General features: G+C 45.0%; 1 protein-coding gene and 1 non-coding gene across 3 annotated transcripts in view; one reads left to right on the forward strand and one right to left on the reverse strand.

Moving 5' to 3' along the window:
- Positions 1 to 18,226, forward strand: part of LOC124717040 — an 859,980-nt gene that overhangs the window by 139,822 nt on the left and 701,932 nt on the right. The window lies entirely within an intron of this gene.
- On the reverse strand, positions 13,385 to 13,459 carry Trnas-cga. The gene has a single exon. It is a non-coding gene; the product is annotated as a tRNA-Ser (tRNA).

An 18,226-nucleotide genomic window follows, 5' to 3' on the forward strand; every position in this document is an offset into this window, starting at 1 on the left:
TTCTACATTTCTTCCCCGAGGTCAGCTTCTAATAGTTTTTACATTCATCCGTAAAGAATTCGTGTTAGTATTTTGCAACTGTGTCTTATTAAACTGATAGTTCGATAATTTTCACATCAGTCATCACCTACTGTCTTTGGAATAGGAATTATTATCTTCTTATTGAAGTCTGAGGGTATTTCGCCTGTCTTGTACATCTTGCTCACCAGATGGAAGAGTTTTGTCATGGCTGGCTCTCTCAAGGCTGTCAGTAGTTCCAACGGAATGCTGTCTACTCCTGGGGCCTTGTTTCGACTTGGGTCTTTCAGTGATCTGACAAATTCTTCACGTAGTATCATATCTGCCATCTCATCTTCATTTACGTCCTCTTCTATTTCCAGAATATTGATCTCGTGTACATCTCCCATGTATAGACCCTCTATGTTTCCTTCCACCTTTATGATTTCCCTTCTTTGCTTAGGACTAATTTTCTATCTCAGCTCTTGATATTCATGCAGGTGGTTCTCTCTTCTCCAGATGTCTTTAATTTTCCTGTAGGCTGTATCCACTTTTCCCTTAGTGAAATATGCTTCTAAATCCTTACATTTGTCCTCTAGTAATTCCTGCTTAGCCATTTTGCACGATTTAAGGACACTGAGAAATGAGGAAGATCTGGTTGGAAAGCGTGATGTGAAGAGAAATGAGTGGGTAAAGGGACAATGGTAATCACTATATTTGTTTTGGTAGATATGTTATTAACTGTTTTCTGAAGCTGGAGATGTTATTTAGTTCTCTAATATAATGCAGAAGATTATACCAGAATCGGGTTCCTGCTACTGAGAAGGACTTCGCGAGAGCGGCTGAACAATGGAATGGGACAGAAAGAATTTTGCTCTGATGGGGACGTGTGTTCGTACCATGTTGCTACGACAAGAGCATTAAAGTCGTGGAGAGAGATGGGGACGGTGTACGTTGATAATAAAGTAAACAAAACGAAGTGTAAGCTGTCAGACAGTAAAAACTATATATCCATATCTCATTACTGGTTCCTTCAGTCAAAGCCCTCCTTATAGTATCAGGTACGATCAGTATAATTGCTCTTGCTGTTTTTCATTTGTTTCATAGTTGTTACTTTAGGAAAATAATAAGTGTACTTAGTCCTTGGTTTATTTCATATGAAACGGAACGGAATTGATGCTGAAATTTTCGCTGCATGTTTTAATAGAAACTGCTTCTCTTTTTGTTTCAGGTAAGCATCGTAAGCATCGGAGGTGATTAATTTGTTTCTGCCTGCTATTTCGGTAAGAATGCCCTACTTTTTCGTGAAGTATTTCTGGCTGTAAACTTCTACATGTCATGTATGTTTGTAGTAGCTTGTCTTAAAGAAAACACTGGAACAGAATGCAACTCTTTTCCGTCTTTCTTACATGACTGTGGCTGCAACATCGCCCGCTCATGTGTCATATTTCAACGTAATAGCTTGATACGGGTAGCTGCCATTTTCTGTAACATATTGCTATAACGACGCAAGTCTTTGGTGACTTCAATGCGTTGACAGGAAACGAACGTAGCGCTCGGGTAACTGAACCCAGCGGTACGGGATCTTAGCTTTTATTATCACTACGTGCCAGCCTTATAAGACAATTACACGATTATTGTTTTAGATTTAATCTTTTATTTTAAATTGTTGATTATTATTATTATTATTCAACCTCAGTTTAACTTAGCTTCAACAATGTATTGTATTCAGTGTTACTGTTCGTAGAACCTCTGTGAATAAACTTGAAATTAGTTACTTTCTCAGTGATGGTCTCGATAATCTTGTTGATCAGCTGCGAAACTGATAATGATTGCTCGGCCGCCAGGAAAAACTAAAATGATTCTTCACTTTCACTGCATAACTATCCCGATATGTTGACCGCGTCTGCATGTTCGACAGGGAGCATCCAAAAATCATTGTGCAAAAGCTTTACAACAATAACCGCCCACAATTTTTTTAAGTCACTTTATTTACCTTTTGAAGTAGAATGCTGTATTTACATAATTATGACTCTCGTTTGCAATGAATGTGACACATAATTAACCTCATACAATACCAAAATTAATTCGACATACTCTAGTGGCTGCTACAACAATAAGCTTGATTTCTCCACGAGATCAACTCTAGGAGGTGTGATTGGGAAGTTTTAAGAATGGGCTTGTAATTGTACAGTGGCGGTACTTACATGCTACTGTGATGCATCTCCTTCAAAACAGTACGCTTCTGACTGAACACACCGACTACAATGGTGTTTCCACTTTTGGAAACAGTCCTGGAATTTGTTTTCCTGAAGTGTGTTAAGGACGCTCTCCGTATTTGTCTCGATATCTTCGGTCGCGTCAAATCGCTTCCCTTTCAGTGAAAATTTCATTTTGGGAAACAGATAGAAGTCCGCAGGGGCAAAATCAGGGCAATATGGCGGTTGTGGAATTTTGAATTTGGTCAAAAATTCAACGATGGAGAAGGCTGGATGATCCGGAGCATTGTTATGGTTTAGCAGCCAACTCCTGTCTTTCCACAATGCAGGCCTTTTCTTCCGCACCTTTTTGCGCAAACGCTCAAGGATACACTTGTAGCATTCCTGGTTAATTGTCTGACCTCCAGGGGTAAATTTATGATGCACAGTGCCGGTAGAATCGAGAAAAATAACCAACATTGTATTCACCTTTGATCGACTTTGCCGTGCTTTTTTCGGTCGTGGAGTCTTCCACTGCGAAGACTACACTTTGGTTTCAGGATCATATCCTTATACCCACGATTCGTTACCTGTAATTACCCTATGTAACACGTCTGGGTCATTTTTAATCCGATTAATCAGTTCTCTGGTCACTTTACAACACTTTTGGAATGAATTTTACGGACACTGACGCATGTTCAGATCTTCAGTTAAAATTGACTGAACTGCATAGAAACTTAAAGTAAGTTCATCAGCCATCTCCCTAATTGTAAGTCTACGATCAGAGCGCACTAAGTTGCGAACTTTCACAACATTTTTATTCATTTTTGAGGTGGAAGGATAGCCGGAGCGTGGTTCATCTTCAAATGATTCGCGGCCATTTTTAAACTTGTTGAACCAGACAGAAACATTTGACTGGCTTATCCAATTATCTCCAAAAGCTGTTTTTAATAGTTCATAAGTCTCTGAAGCCGATTTCCCAGTTTTAAAACAAAATTTTACACAAACTCGTTGCTCCGTTTTTACGTCAATTTTCAAGCAGACAGAATCCAGCAACAAGCCCTAACACACCCGCACTCAACCAGCTGCCATAACGAACTGAATAAAGGAAACGCAGTTTCCTGTCGCAGGGCGTTCAAGGACAAGGCAATGACTCACTCCTCACCCTCCGTGTACCTGCCCACCAAACCAGTAAGCAGTAGCGGATCCATTCTTAAAACTTTCCAATCACACCTCGTATGAGCGTCCTTTTTCCCTCTCGTCTGTGTAGAGAGAACTACGTATAATAAAATCGTTGAACTGCTTTAGTACAAAAACCGTGCTCTCTGCAGAGAAGCACAGCAATCAACCAAGGACTCCGCTGAATAATGTAAATTGCCGTTGTCTTGCGGCTCTCGACGCTTAAAATCTTAAGTAATTGTCTCTCAGCACCAAATAACCAAAATACGTGTGAATATATATTAGGAGCTTCATTACTTAATTTAATGACGATCCCGCAACCACAAAGAGAACAGAACAACAACGGCGACATTTCTTTTGGGTTTGTATTAGTCTCTGGAATGCTGGAGGTGTTGATATTCTAGCCTGTAGCGTAAGCTGAGGTCTAGGTTAGACTGAAAGGTAACAGTTTGGTTGTGAGTTGGCGAAGCGCTATCGAACACTTTAGTTAATCCCAGCGCTCAGCTGTCCGTAACGTTCGACAATCGCTTTAAAGTATTTATCTCCAACAAAAATAGCGTAAAAATGTAAAATTCGCCTACCTGATATAAAAATAACTGTTCTTAATTTTAATTACGACCAGTATTATGTAAATTTGTTGGAAACTGATATTTTATCGTCCACATCTACGTTTACATTATGTACCGAAAACTACTGTACTTAAATATTTGTTTTCGTTAATTACCAAAATATCTCTCCCATTAAGAGCCCTATGTTAATGGGCAACTACATTTGGCATTTGTCTTCAAACTTGAAATACTATGTTGCTGCAGTCATGGCTTGTGATTATTTGTGTTCGTAAGACGAATGTCTCTAATGACAAGAGCCGTCTCGTTTTATTCAATGTACTTTATCAGCATGCGATGTAAGAAGTGAGTATGCTTATTTTGCAATTTTCGTCTGCAGTTGTTTCTTCCTTGTTTTGTTTACAATATTTTTGTAACCACTAATGTAATTTTTAGGGTCCATTATATCCCCTGAAATAGACAATTTTAAAATTGTCGAAACCTAGGTAAAGTGTTCCAGCAGACCTTTATTCCCACTGGCTGGCTGATTCTTTCGACCTCTCCAAGATTGACATTAATACACTAATATCACCGTTTAAACATGCGGAGTTTGATGTTGGGCTGTTTGAATGCAGAAGTGATAGTGTGAAAAATTGGCTTTTGTTAGATCTCCATATTGTTTGTTCCACTTTGCTTTGAACACTTCATTGAAAACGGGCACCTGCACTTTGAATAGCTTTGCAAAGCTTTGCGACGCTATCAGGTCAGGGAAAATTGTTCAGTTAGTGTTTTTATTTTCAGCAGATGGAGAAATAGCAGCAAGTCACGACATTGAAATATCTGTATTTTTGACCCTATTCTGTCGATATATTTTTTCACTGTATTGCCAAAATTCTTCTCTTAGATCTTGGATAGGTGATAATTCAAATGTTCTTCGTGGTAAAACGTGCAGTTTTGAACGCGATTGGCACATTCCACTGTAATATTTTGAAGAATCAGCCTCAGTTGCACAAATTTTCTGGTCTTTACCGGGTTTCGGCTAAATTAATCTAGTCCTCTTCAGAAGCATAAAATTATTATAACATGCCAGAGTAAGGCACAGTCGACATTAAAAAAATTCTATAGTAACATGTCGAATTAAAACTACTTAGCTGAAGTCCAGCCCGCGTCTCTTCACAACGCGGTCGGTTGGCAGCGGCAAGATTGCTATCACAGTTGCTCACGGGGCTAGAATATGCTAAAAAATTTTACATTCCACTGTTTCTGGGATGAGCGATATATATTTTAAACGCATGTTCATGTGGTTCTGAGTGTACGAAGTCACACACTTTCCTTGTTAGTTACACGATTGTGAACACAGGTCTGAAGACTATTCTTATGTATGTGGTGGGGAGAACCATTCCTGTCAGACATTTCCGCCTACATTCGCGAAACTCATTCCGTTGTTTTTTTTTCTTTTTTTTTCTTACAACTAGAGCGGATTCTTAACTTTTCTGCATTGGCTTTCTCAGCCTCCCGTGGTTTGCCGGTACCACCTGTGGGCTCAAGATGCGAGTCGGATTTGTTGCGGGAAGCAGCTGGATGTGCGCTTTTAGTGCTGAGTGAAACATCTCCATATCGACCAGCATGTATTTAGAAAACGTCGATCATGTGAAACACAAACAACCAACTCGCACTTTTCTGACATGAGATGCAGTAATACTCGAGTTCCGAAAAATTGATACAGTCTGAATGAACCAGTATAAATATTCACTCAGAAATTGATAAGATTTCAAAGAGGTCCAAAGACTGTCAGTTTGCTTTAAATGTTCGAAAATGTAAAATTGTTCGCTTCACAAAGCGAAAAAACGTAATATCCAATGGATATCCTATGGATATGATATCACTGAGTAACAGCTGGGACCTGTAAACTATTACAAATACCTGGGTATAATACTTTTTAGGGACATGAAATGGAACGATCACATAGGCTCAGTCGCGCTGAAGCAGGTAGCATATTTCGGTTTATTGGTAGAATAATGGGAAAATGCAGTCAATCTACAAAGGAGATTGCTTATAGATCACTTGTGCGACACATTCTACAATATTGCTCAAGTGTGTGGGACCCGTGCCAAATATCGCTAACAGCGGATATTGAACGTGTACAGAGAAGGTTAGCACGAATGGTCACAGGTTTGTTTGATCCTTGTTGGAGCGTCACAGAGATGCCGAAGAAACTGAACTGGCAGACTCTTGGACAGACGTGAACAGTCCCAAGAAATCCTACTTCAAAGTTTCAAGAACGGGCTTTAAATGATGACTCTAGGGATACACTGCAACACTGTACGTATCGCTCGCATAGGGATTGTGAGGACTAGATTAGATTAGCTACGGCGTTTAAACAGTCATTCTTCCCGCGCTCCATACGTGAATGGAACGGGAAATAACCGTAATAACTGGTACTGTGGGACGCGCCCTCTGCCACACACTTAACAGTGGGGGTGTACAGATGTAAATGTGATCAAAAGTACGCGGACACCTGGCTGAAAATGACTTACAAAGTCGTGGCGCCCTCCTTCTGTAATGCTGGAATTCAATATGGTGTTGGCCCACCCTTAGCCTTGATGACAGCATCAACTCTCGCAGGCATACGTTCAATCAGGTGCTGGAAGGTTTCTTGTGGAATGGCAGCCCATTCTTCGCGCAGATGACGTTCACTGGGCATTCACCATACCCACACCCTGCCATCGGATCGCCACATTGTGTACCGTGATTCGTCACTCCACACAACGTTTTTCCACTGTTCAATGGTCCAATGTTTACGCTTCTTACACCGAGCGAGCTGTCGTTTGGCATTCAACGGCGTGATGTGTGGCTTATGAGCAGCCGCTCGACCATGAAATCCAAGTTTTCTCACCTCCCACCTAACTGTCATACTACTTGCAGTGGATCCTGATGCAATTTGGCATTCCTGTGTGATGGTATGGATAGGTGTCTGCCTATTACACATTACGACCCTCTTCAACTGTCGGCGGGCTCTGTAAGTTAACAGGCGAGGTCGGCCTGTACGCTTTTGTCCTGTACGTGTTCCTCTACGTTTCCACTTCAGTATCACATCGGAAACAGTGGACCTGGGGATGTTTAGGAATGTGGAAATCTCGCGTGCAAACGTATGATAGAAATGACACCCACTCAACTGACCACGATCGAAGTCCGAGAGTTCCTCGGAGTGGCCCATTCTGCTCTCTTTCGATGTCTTATGACTACTGAAGTCGCTGATATGGAGTACCTCGCAGTAAGTGGCACCACATTGCACCTAATATGAAAAACGTATGTTTTGGGAGTGTCCGTATACTTTTGATCACATAGTGTAGAATAGATTACCTGTAGCAGGCCAGGCCGCAACCCCATAAATGTACGTCAGCTCTGAGCCTCGCAACTGGGAAGTGCCCTGTGTTAGACAGAGCTTGTATCTTCGTCAATTTCGAAACACATGGTGTCCAAGCTGCTTAATTCTTCAAAAGTTGACTGGGAATTTTGAAATTGCCGTACGTCAAATTGTGATCATTTTTAGTAAAACTTTCTTTTTTTGTGGGGTGGGGGAAGGTCTGAGATTCCCTGACTCTCACACAAGCTGCAGCAACTGGCAGAGGAAATCCTTTCGTTGCTTTATGTGTCTTTCTCGCAGCTTGACAAGAAAATCATTGAACGGGTTATTAAGTAACGTAGACCACTTCGTAGTGTCTTGGAATTTGCCATTTATTTAAGCAGAGCTGTTACAAGTGTGAGTGTTTCCCATTTCTGCTTTCGGTTCAGAGTCCGTGAGGAGGAGACAAAATACGGCTGCGCTCAAGTAGGCTCTTAAGCGACTGTAAATAATGGATGCCTGGTGAGAGGAATGAAGATGGAAACGCTGCATAAAGACACGAATCTAAGAGTTATAGCGCATCCGCGGTATGTGTGATGTACGAGTACCACACACCTTCGGATCCGCGCCTGCGTGGGTAGAAATAAGCACGTCCATTTGGACGTCAGATAATTCGTTCCGGCCTAGCATTACGACAACGACTACAGTGTTTTCCACATCCCCCAGAACGCTTTACAGACCTACACTGCTAGTGCTCCCACCTACCGTGGTTACTGCACGCTGAAGTCGTACACAGACGGTCGCCACATTGATGTGACCAAGCCGGGCACCTTGTTGTTGTTGCGGTCTTCAGTCCTGGGACTGGTTTGATGCAGCTCTCCATGCTACTCTATCCTGTGCAAGCTTCTTCATCTCCCAGTACCTACTGCAACCTACATCCTTCTGAATCTGTTTAGTGTATTCATCTCTTGGTCTCCCTCTACGATTTTTACCCTCCACGCTGCCCTCCAGTACTAAATTGGTGATCCCTCGATGTCTCAGAACATGTCCTTCGAACCGATCCCTTCTTCTTGTCAAGTTGTGCCACAAACTCCTCTTCTCCCCAATCCTATTCAATACCTCCTCATCAGTTATGTGATCTACCCATCTAATCTTCAGCATTCTTCTGTAGCACCACATTTAGAAAGCTTCTATTCTCTTCTTGTCTATACTATTTATTGTCCATGTTTCACTTCCATACATGGCTACACTCCATACAAATACTTTCAGAAATGACTTCCTGACACTTAAATCTATACTCGATGTTAACAAATTTCTCTTCTTCAGAAACGCTTTCCTTGCCATTGCCAGTCTACATTTTATACCCTCTCTACTTCGACCATCATCAGTTATTTTGCTCCCCAAATAGCAAAACCCCTTTACTACTTTAAATGTCTCGTTTCCTAATCTAATTCCCTCAGCATCTCCCGACTTAATTCGACTACATTCCATTATCCTCGTTTTGCTTCTGTTGATGTTCATCTTATATCCTCCCTTCAAGACACTGTCCATTCCGTTCAACTGCTCTTCCAAGTCCTTTGCTGTCTCTGACAGAATTGCAATGTCATCGGCGAACCTCAAAGTTTTTATCCCTTCTCCAAGGATTTTAATACCTACTCCGAATTTTTCTTTCGTTTCCTTTACTGCTTGCTCAATATACAGATTGAATAACATCGGGGAGAGGCTAAAACACTGTCTCACTCCCTTCCCAACCAATGCTTCCCTTTCATGTCCCTCGACTCTTATAACTGCCATCTGGTTTCTGTACGACGGGTACCTTAAATCAGGCTATAGGTATGCGGGGCGCGCGCTCGGCTGCGGCTGCGCTTCGCCCCTGGCTGCCGGCGGCTGCGTATCTGCGGGCAGATCGCACGCGACCGGAAGTTCCCCGCCGCGGCAGGCACAGACAGAGGTAGGCCGGCCTCGGCTTGGGAAGCTGGCGCCGCACTGCCTCCGACTGCGCAGCGGGGGCTCCGACAGCCGCGGGAATCCGCAGTAGGCGGGTCGTTGCTCTCCGGGCGATTTCGACGTCTGTTCGAGTGCAGCCGTAGTTAAGAGCGCAGTGTTCACGTGTTCTCGTCACCGCGTTACGGCGGCGCCAGAAGTGCGTCATTCAGCGAGCCATGTGCAGGCGCTCGGCGAATTTCGGTGCCTGTCCTAGTGTCCACAAGAAGATGCAGCCATTGCAACGATCTTGACAAAAGGAAAGCGGCTCAGTCGTGCACGAACCGACAAATCTCTCTGCTGCCAGCTTGTCGTGATTCTGTAGCAGCTCGTTGTATCTTAAGGTGTCACTTTCATTGCAATTTTCGAAGCTTCTGTTGCCGTTTTCGAGAACCTGTCAACGGTATTCTCATTTGCAGTTTTGAAGGTCCACTACCCTCCCCCCCCCCCCTCCCTCCCGCCCCTTTCTGTCCTCTAACGTGCCTCCTTTTTCTGTTCGCTACAATGTTCGCAGTGTTAAAACTTCACAGACTGTACAAAACTTGACTCTGCTTACCTGTGTAAGTAATAAGCTCAAGAGCCAAAGAAACTGGTAAGCCTGCCTAATATCGTGTAGGGCCCTTCGAGCACGCAGACGTGCCGCAACACGGCGTGTCATGGAGTCGACTAATGTCTGAAGTAGTGCTGGAGGGAACTGACACCGTGAATCCTGCAGGACTGTCCATAAATCCGTAAGAGTACCAGGGGGTGGAGATCTCTTCTGGACAACACGTTGCAAGGCATCCCAGATATGCCCAATAATGTTCAATCGTGCAATCGTGGCCGAAACGTTGGTTTTTCTCCAGCAGCAGTAGTTTTTTACACTATGACGCGGTACCATATCCAGGAAACTTTTATTATCAACTGTCCAATGCCGGTGTTGACGATCCCAGGGGAGGCGAAAAGCTTTTTTGTTGTGCAGTCATCAAGAGTACAAGAATGGGCCCTTCGCCTCCAAATGCCCGTATCGATAATGTTTCGTTAAATGGTTCGCACGCTGACACTTGTTGATGGCGCAACATTGAAATCTGCAGCAATTTCCGGAATGGTTGTAGTTCTGTCACGTTGAACGATTCTCTTCAGTCGTCGTTGGTCCCATTCTCGCAGGATCTTTTTCCGGCAGCGGCAGCAGTGGGGCGTGTACGGGTATGTAGACAATCTCATGAATCCATGGACCCTGCATGTCAGTATGGGACTGTTCAAGCTTGTATAGGGTCTGTAACGGTGTGTAGTGTGTGCAGTTGGATTGATATGGGACCCCTGATACGTCTAGATACGACTCTGACAGGTGACACGTAAGTAACCATCTTGTCTGATCACCTGCATCCGTTCATGTCCATTGTGCATTCCGACGGACTTGGTCAATTCCAGCAGGACAATGCGACGCCACACACGTCCAGAATTGCTACAGAGTGGCTCCAGGAACACTCTTCTGAGTTTAAACAGCTCCACTAAGCACCAAACTCCACAGACATAAACATTATTGACCATATGGGATGCCTTCAGCGTGCTGTTTAGAAAAGAGCTCCATCCTCTCGTACTCTTACGGATTTATGGACAGCTCTGCTGGATTCATGGTGTCAATTACCTCTAGCACTACTTCAGACATTAGTCGAGTCTATGCGACGTCGTGTTGCGGCACTTATGCATGTTCGCGGGGGCCCTACACGATATTGGGCATGTGTACTGGACTGGTTTCTTTTGCTGTTCAGTGTATATGCTATATCTTGGTGCCTTAGGTATCAGTGGTTACAACGGTTGTTTGCGGAACACAGAGCGTAGCTGAGCCAGAAACCAGATACGCCGTCAGCCTCGGAATACAAAATCTGTGCGCATTGTTAAGTCACGAGACGGGGACGCAGTTGGAATGTCGCGTGTGCTCGACTGCGGACCTCGCACGGCGCCGTTCTGCAGCAACTCGGAATGCAAGCTGCGTGTGTAGACAATGCTGGACGCCATGTGGGAGACTCCCAAATGGGGAGGCAGTGACGCCAGAGCAGGGCGCGCGCGCAGCTCATTGTCACGGTTCTGGGAAGGCGGCGGTGATCAGCCAAGGGTAGAAGCTACGTAGAGCCTCCCAGCGGCCTCAGCGCTGCACTACAGGTGTACTCGCCACAACGCTCTAGACGTGTTGCACACATTCAACCTTTTTTATTTATTTATTTTTTTAACTCGCTCGGGCCACCTCGAGACCACGGTCCTTCTGTTTTTGCTATGCTATTGGTTCAAATGGCTCTGAGCACTATGGGACTTAACTTCTGAGATCATCAGTCCCCGAGAACTTAGAACTACTTAAACCAAACTAACCTAAGGACATCACACACAACCATGCCTGAGGCAGGATTCGAACCTGCGACCGTAGCGGTCGCGCGGTTCCAGACTGTAGCCCCTAGAACCGCTCGGCCACATCGGCCGGCTGCTGTGCTATTGTCACCTGCCACTTCTGGTGTTGTTATACACTGAAGAGCCGAAGAAACTGGTATACTTGCCTAATAGCGTGTAGGGGCCTCGCGAGCACGCAGAAGTGACGCAACACGACGTGGCAGGGACTCGCCTAATGTCTGAAATAGTGCTGAAGGGAACTGACTCCATGGATCCTGCAGGACTGTCCATAAATCCGTAAGAGTACGAGGAGGTGGGGATGTCTTATGAACAACACGTCGCAACGCATCCCAGATATGCTCAATAATGTTCATGTTTGGGGAGTTTTGTGGCCAGCGGAAGTGTTTAAACTCAGAAGATTGTTCCTGGAGCCAGTCTCTAGCAATTCTGGACGTTTGGGTTGTCGCATTGTCCTGCTGGAACTGCCCAAGGCCGTCGGAATGTACAAAGAACATCAACGGATGCAGGTGACCAGACAGGATTCTTACGTACGTGTCACTTGTCAGAGTCTTATCTATAAGTATCAGGGTTCTCACATCACTCCAACTGCACACGCCTCACACCATTACAGAGCGTTCACCAGCTTGAAGAGTCGTTCCCTGTTGACATGCAGGGTCCATGGATTCATGAGTTGTCTCCATAGCCCTACACGTCCATCCGCTTGATACAATTTGAAAGGAGACTCGTTCGACCAGGTAACATGTTTGCAATCATCATCTATCCAAAGTCGATGTAGACCGACCCAGGAGAGGCGTAAAGGCTTGGGTCGTTCAGTCATCATGGATAAACGAGTGGACATTCGGCTGCGAAAGCCCATATCGATAATGTTTCGTTGAATGGTTCGCAAGCTGACACTTGTTGATGGCCCAGTATTGAAGACTGTATCAGTTTACAGAAGGATTGGACTTCTTTCACTTTGAACGATTCTCTTCAGTCGTCGTTGGTTCCGTTCTTGTAGGATCTTTTTCCGGCCGCAGCGATGTCGGAGATTTGATGTTTTCCCGGATTGCTGATGTTCACAGTACACTCGTGAAATTGTCGTACGGGAAAATCCCCACATCATCGGTACCTCGAAGATGCTGTGTTCCATCGCTAGTGTGCGGACTATAATAATACGTTCAGCCTCACTTAAATCTTGATAACGTGCCATTGTAGCAGCAATAACCGATCTAACAAGTGCGCCAGACACGTGTTGTCTTTCATAGACGTTGCTGACCGCAGCGCCGTATTCTGCGTGTTTCCATACGCATGCCTATACCAGTTTCTTTGGTGCGTCAGTGTATATTCCCGACATATTGTCGCCGGAACAGAAAAAAAATGTAGGTTTTATTCTATACGCTCTATTTATTTATTTTGTCGACTGGCTACCGGTTACGTGAAAAGAAAAGCGATTAAGCTATACAGTGATCAAACTGGGCTGAGGAAAAGCAATTCCTAGAAGTGTTCGCAGAATGCTTGTAAGAGTGCCAGGTCATGTAAGTAATTGGATCCATTTCGATGCACAATTTACCGACATTGTTATTGAGCTCAAAGCCTCCCACCCACTCCGGCCCCATCTCCCCCTGCCTCCAGCTTTTAACCTGCAAAGTTTTACCAGTTTCTCTTGCCCCTATGCGTATGACGTCGCACCGTCTATTTCCTACCCCTCATCTGCCCACTCCCCCTTCACTATTTAATATGTTTGAAATTGAAGCTTCCTGGCAGATTAAAACTGTGTGCCCGACCGAGACTCGAACTCGGGACCTTTGCCTTTCGCGGGCAAGTGCTCTACCAACTGAGCTACCGAAGCACGACTCACGCCCGGTACCCACAGCTTTACTTCTGCCAGTACCTCGTCTCCTACCTTCCAAACTTTACAGAAGCTCTCCTGCGAACCTGCGCGAGTCGTGCTTCGGTAGCTCAGTTGGTAGAGCACTTTCCCGCGAAAGGCAAAGGTCCCGAGTTCGAATCTCGGTCGGGCACACAGTTTTAATCTGCCAGGACGTTTCATATCAGCGCACACTCCGCTGCAGAGTGAAAATCTCATTCTGGCATGTTTGGAATTGTTGACATAAAATATTTTTTAAGACAGCCATAGCATCGTGATGTTTTACTGCATTTGACTTAATGTTTTATTTGTGGAGGCTAAAGGTAACTATGGACTTAAAATGTTCTCATCACTTATAGACATACAGCACGGCCATGTTCCGAACATCGTAATTGGGCTACAGTGCCACGATACGATAACTGTATCGAACACTGTTTATGGTCCACTGTGGTGGCCTCATATCGAAGCCCGTCGACGAAGTCTTTCGCAACTGCTCGCTACCTGTGTGGGGCGGTTATGGCGGCCGTAGCTGGTCGATGAGCTGCGATAGGGCGTGGATCATGCGCGTTACAGCGCCTCTGAGATCCCCAGCGTACTCACGGACACTACTTGGGCAAACATGAAACTGGAGATGCGGCCGAAGACCGACGACTGACGGTTGCAAAGCAACACATAGCGACAGCACTTCACTATTCCCTCTGGACGCTTGCTTTATTTCAATAAAAATTATTTTGTATTTTTAATATGTAATGCTACTATTACAAGACCGAAAAAAGCACGCCAAGTTCGATCAAATGTCAAAGTTTTTCCGCCGTGCGGAGTAACCGCGTAGTATAAGGGCGTCTTGTCACGGTTCGCACGGGTTTCACCCCCGCCGGAGGTTCGAGTCCTCCCTCGGGCATGGATGTGTGTGCTGTTCTTAGCGTAAGTTAGATTAACTAGTGTGTAAGCCTAGGAACCGAAGACATCAGCAGTTTGGTCCCATAGTCCTTACCAAAAATTTCCAAAATTTTTTCAAGGTTTCGCTCAGTGTTTGTTTTTTCAATTATCGTGGCATAGTCCATCATGAATTTTTACCTTTTGTCGTACGGTGAATAAATAATATTACCTTGACGTTACACGCCGTTTGCGAGGAGCAATACGCAAAAAACGTCCGGAATTGTGGAAAAACAGTTTATGGCTTTTGTATCCGACAATGCACCTGCTCATTCATCGTTGCTTGTGAGAGATTTTTTGGCAACAACACTATAGTCAGCCACCATATTCACTGGATTTGGCCCACTGCGACTTTTTCCTGTTTCCAAAAGTGAAGGGACCTGTGAAAGGACGAAGATTTTCAACGACTGAGGAAATAAAAACTGCATCCCTGGAAGTACTGAAGGCTGTACCAAAAAGTGCTTATGAGAAGTGCTTTGAGGATTGGAAGAAGCGTTGGCACAAGTGTATTGTATATGAAGGGGTTTACTCTGAAGGGGACAACATGAATCCTGATGAATAAATAAATATTTTTTCATAAAAATATAACGTAACCTTACTTTTTGAACACACCTCGTATATACGGGGTGAATCAGTTGTCCCTACTGCTGTCATTTTGTGCATCCCGCAATGTTGTAGGTGGCCATAATAAACCAAGCGCGAGATTTCCGTATTCTCTCGATCGCTACGCTAAAACTGTTAGTCCTAAAGAAAAATGAACAGGACCTTTTTGTAAAATTTAATGTAGTTAAATTTTGTATTCGGATACGATTTCGCTGGAGACGACGGTTTTCGAGTTATTCAAGAAAAACATACAAAAATGACCTTCAAATGCACTCCCACTCCACACTTATCCCTTGCTAGACAGGATTTCTAGTGTGTTGTTCGTGACACTCCCTCGTACAGATGTGCAAAAATTTCAGACTGCACCAACTATTCCCGATATTCCACCTTTTTTAATCTCTGTTTTTGGACTGTTGCGCCACTAATATAGTCGGCTAATTCGTTAATATTATTAATTTAAACGTGCGCGTCGGACTAATAATAGAAAAACGACTTTGATGCAAGCTTAACCATTAAAAGCACAATAGTTTCGCAGTCAGAAAGCCTGACGAATGCAACGATGAAATTGTTTATTTCATGTTGTTAAAGTTCACAAAAGTGGTCGGTAAAATTTACACAAGGGTCAGTTTTAAAGTTTTTAAATGCTCGACTAAGACAGTGGCGATATGAGACCAGTCAGTGAAGACAAAAAAGATCGAATGTGGGAAATAATTCGTGCAGTCGTAAATATTTGAACACTCGTGGGAGGGTTCAAAATGGTTCTTCCGCAGCTCCTGGTCGTGCGGTAGCGTTCTCGCTTCCCACGCACGGGTTCCCGGGTTCGATTCCCGGCGGGGTCAGGAATTTTCTCTGCCTCGTGATGACTGGGTGTTGTGTGATGTCCTTGAGTTAGTTAGGTTTAAGTAGTTCTAAGTTCTACGGCACTGATAACCTAAGTGTATCACACACATCCATGCCCGAGGCAGGATTCGAACCTGCGATCGTAGCGGTCACGCGGTTCCAGACTGAAGCGCCTAGAACCGCTCGGCCACACCGGCCGGCTCTCGTGGGAGGGAATGGCGTGGACAACACACTAGAAATCTGAGCAGTGAGGGCTGTGTGTGGGACTGGGGGTGCATTTGAAGGTCACTTTTGTAACCTTTTATTGAATGATTCTGAAACTACGGTCTCTACCGAAAATGTACCGAGTACAAAATTTAACGCTACAAAAAGGACTTGTTCTTTTTTTTTTTTTTTTTTTTTTTTTTTTTTTTTTTTTTTTTACGTGTAGCGAGCGAGTGTGTGAAAATCTCGCACGTGGTTTATGAAGGCCAGCGATAACACTGCGGACTGCATAAATCGACAGCGGTAGGGGCAGCCGATTCACCATGTATGCTCCATGTGAGTATCTGTAGTACGGGGCGGAGTGAAGTGGAGTAGTGTCGTTAGGGGGTGACCTTTCGATCGGTAAATGAACAGCCACGTTAACAAGTCCTGCACGACATATCGGTACGATGGAAAACTTTTCGTTTGTGCGGGTAGTAGCGAATGGTACAGGTGCACGGCAGACGGAGCACCAACGAGGTATGCTGACCGGGCGGCTTTCGCCAAATATTCGCTGCGTGCAGCCGTCCCAGTTTTCGGCGACGCACGACTCGTGTGCGTGGCGGCGGGTGCTTTTTCACTTTGCTTTCCGAGAACCGCGTCCGCTTCCCGCCTCAAACGGGACTGCTGGTCCAGTGCCCCGTAGCGCAGCGCAGTTCGAGGCGCGGGCAGCAGATCGAACACCGGCTGTGTCCGAGCGCCTTTTGCTTCACGGAGACTGCAAACGGCCTTAACCCTGGACGCGGTGGGCTCACCAGTGGCTCACTCTTACACTTCTTCTTCCGCTTTGGCCAACAACGGACTTCGTGTTAATTTCAGAGCATTCTCATTTTGAATTTTTGACATCACGAAGGAACTCAGCGGTCGTACCGCGTGGTAATAATTAAATTGCGGCTACACGCGGAGATCCAGCGTGGGCTGTAATTATAGTATGGCAGCGAAACTTGTAGATACGCTAATAATGCGTTAATGCGGAACTGATATGCGATGGAAAAAATTAGTCTCAATGTTGGTCACTAGGTGCAAATATGGCGCTATGAATGCAAAAAAATGGTTCAAATGGTTCTGAGCACTATGGGACTTAACATCTGAGGTCATCAGTCCCCTAGAACTTAGAACTAATTAAACCTAACTAACCTAAGGACATCAAACACATCCATGCCCGAGGCAGGATTCGAACCTGCGACCGTAACGGTCACGCGGTTCCTGACTGACGCTCCTAGAACCGCTTTTTTTAATTTTTTTTTTCATTTTGTATTGTATTTATAGATTTATTTTTGTTTCATTACAAAGAAAGATTTTACAACTGCCGTAGCCGAGCGTCCGAGTCGTCTTCTCGTCTGTTGGGAGGGTTTCCCCCCTATTCCGTCCGTAGAGGATCAATATGCTCCAGGATTCTTCTTCATTTTCAGCGTCTCATACCCGGAACGCCCCAGTGAGCAGGAGGATTCGCAAATAATGAACCTAAATAATTTGCGAAACGAGTTCTGTACTTCGGGTGGCGGCTGAAAGCTGCATGTGTCGTCATCAATAGGGACCAAAAGTCGAATGTGCCTTTGGGAGCATCGCAAAATATGTAGTAAACGGCCATGCCTTTTAGCCAGTTAACGGCGTTCGTTCCGGTTGATGGAAAGTATACGCCGACGGGGCGCAATACGTCATCAGGGGAGATAGACTCCGGCAATCGCCGCAAGAGCAGTGCCAGCATGCGCTGCTTCAGTAGCCAGCACTCGCTGGTCGCGGCACACGTCAGACGGTGTGTGTCCGAGTCAGCGACTGAGCATGTCGGACACAAGGGGTTGTCCGTCAGATGTATGGAATGTAGCCTCTGACGAGTAGCGAACTTCCCATTGACAACCACGTACGACAATGAACGCACCGTCGTAGGTAGAAAAGGCGTGTGTACCGCTCGCCACACCGTGTTCCAGGCAACTTCAGGATGTCTGTGGGCGACCGTATTTACAGGTTGCTGCTGTTGATAGAGGCGATAATAGTCTTTTGTGCTGGGCTTCCGTGTCGTCGGAAGTTCTGACCGTAAGTGGCTGAAGTCAATCAAGAACTCTCTGATGTGGGCGAGTTCCGGTGAAATGTGTCCTACAGAACCGGGTGATGCAGAGAGTGTGGTGCC

Source organism: Schistocerca piceifrons, chromosome 9, assembly GCF_021461385.2.
Source record: "Schistocerca piceifrons isolate TAMUIC-IGC-003096 chromosome 9, iqSchPice1.1, whole genome shotgun sequence".
In the NCBI taxonomy this organism is placed as follows: Eukaryota; Metazoa; Arthropoda; class Insecta; order Orthoptera; family Acrididae; genus Schistocerca; species Schistocerca piceifrons.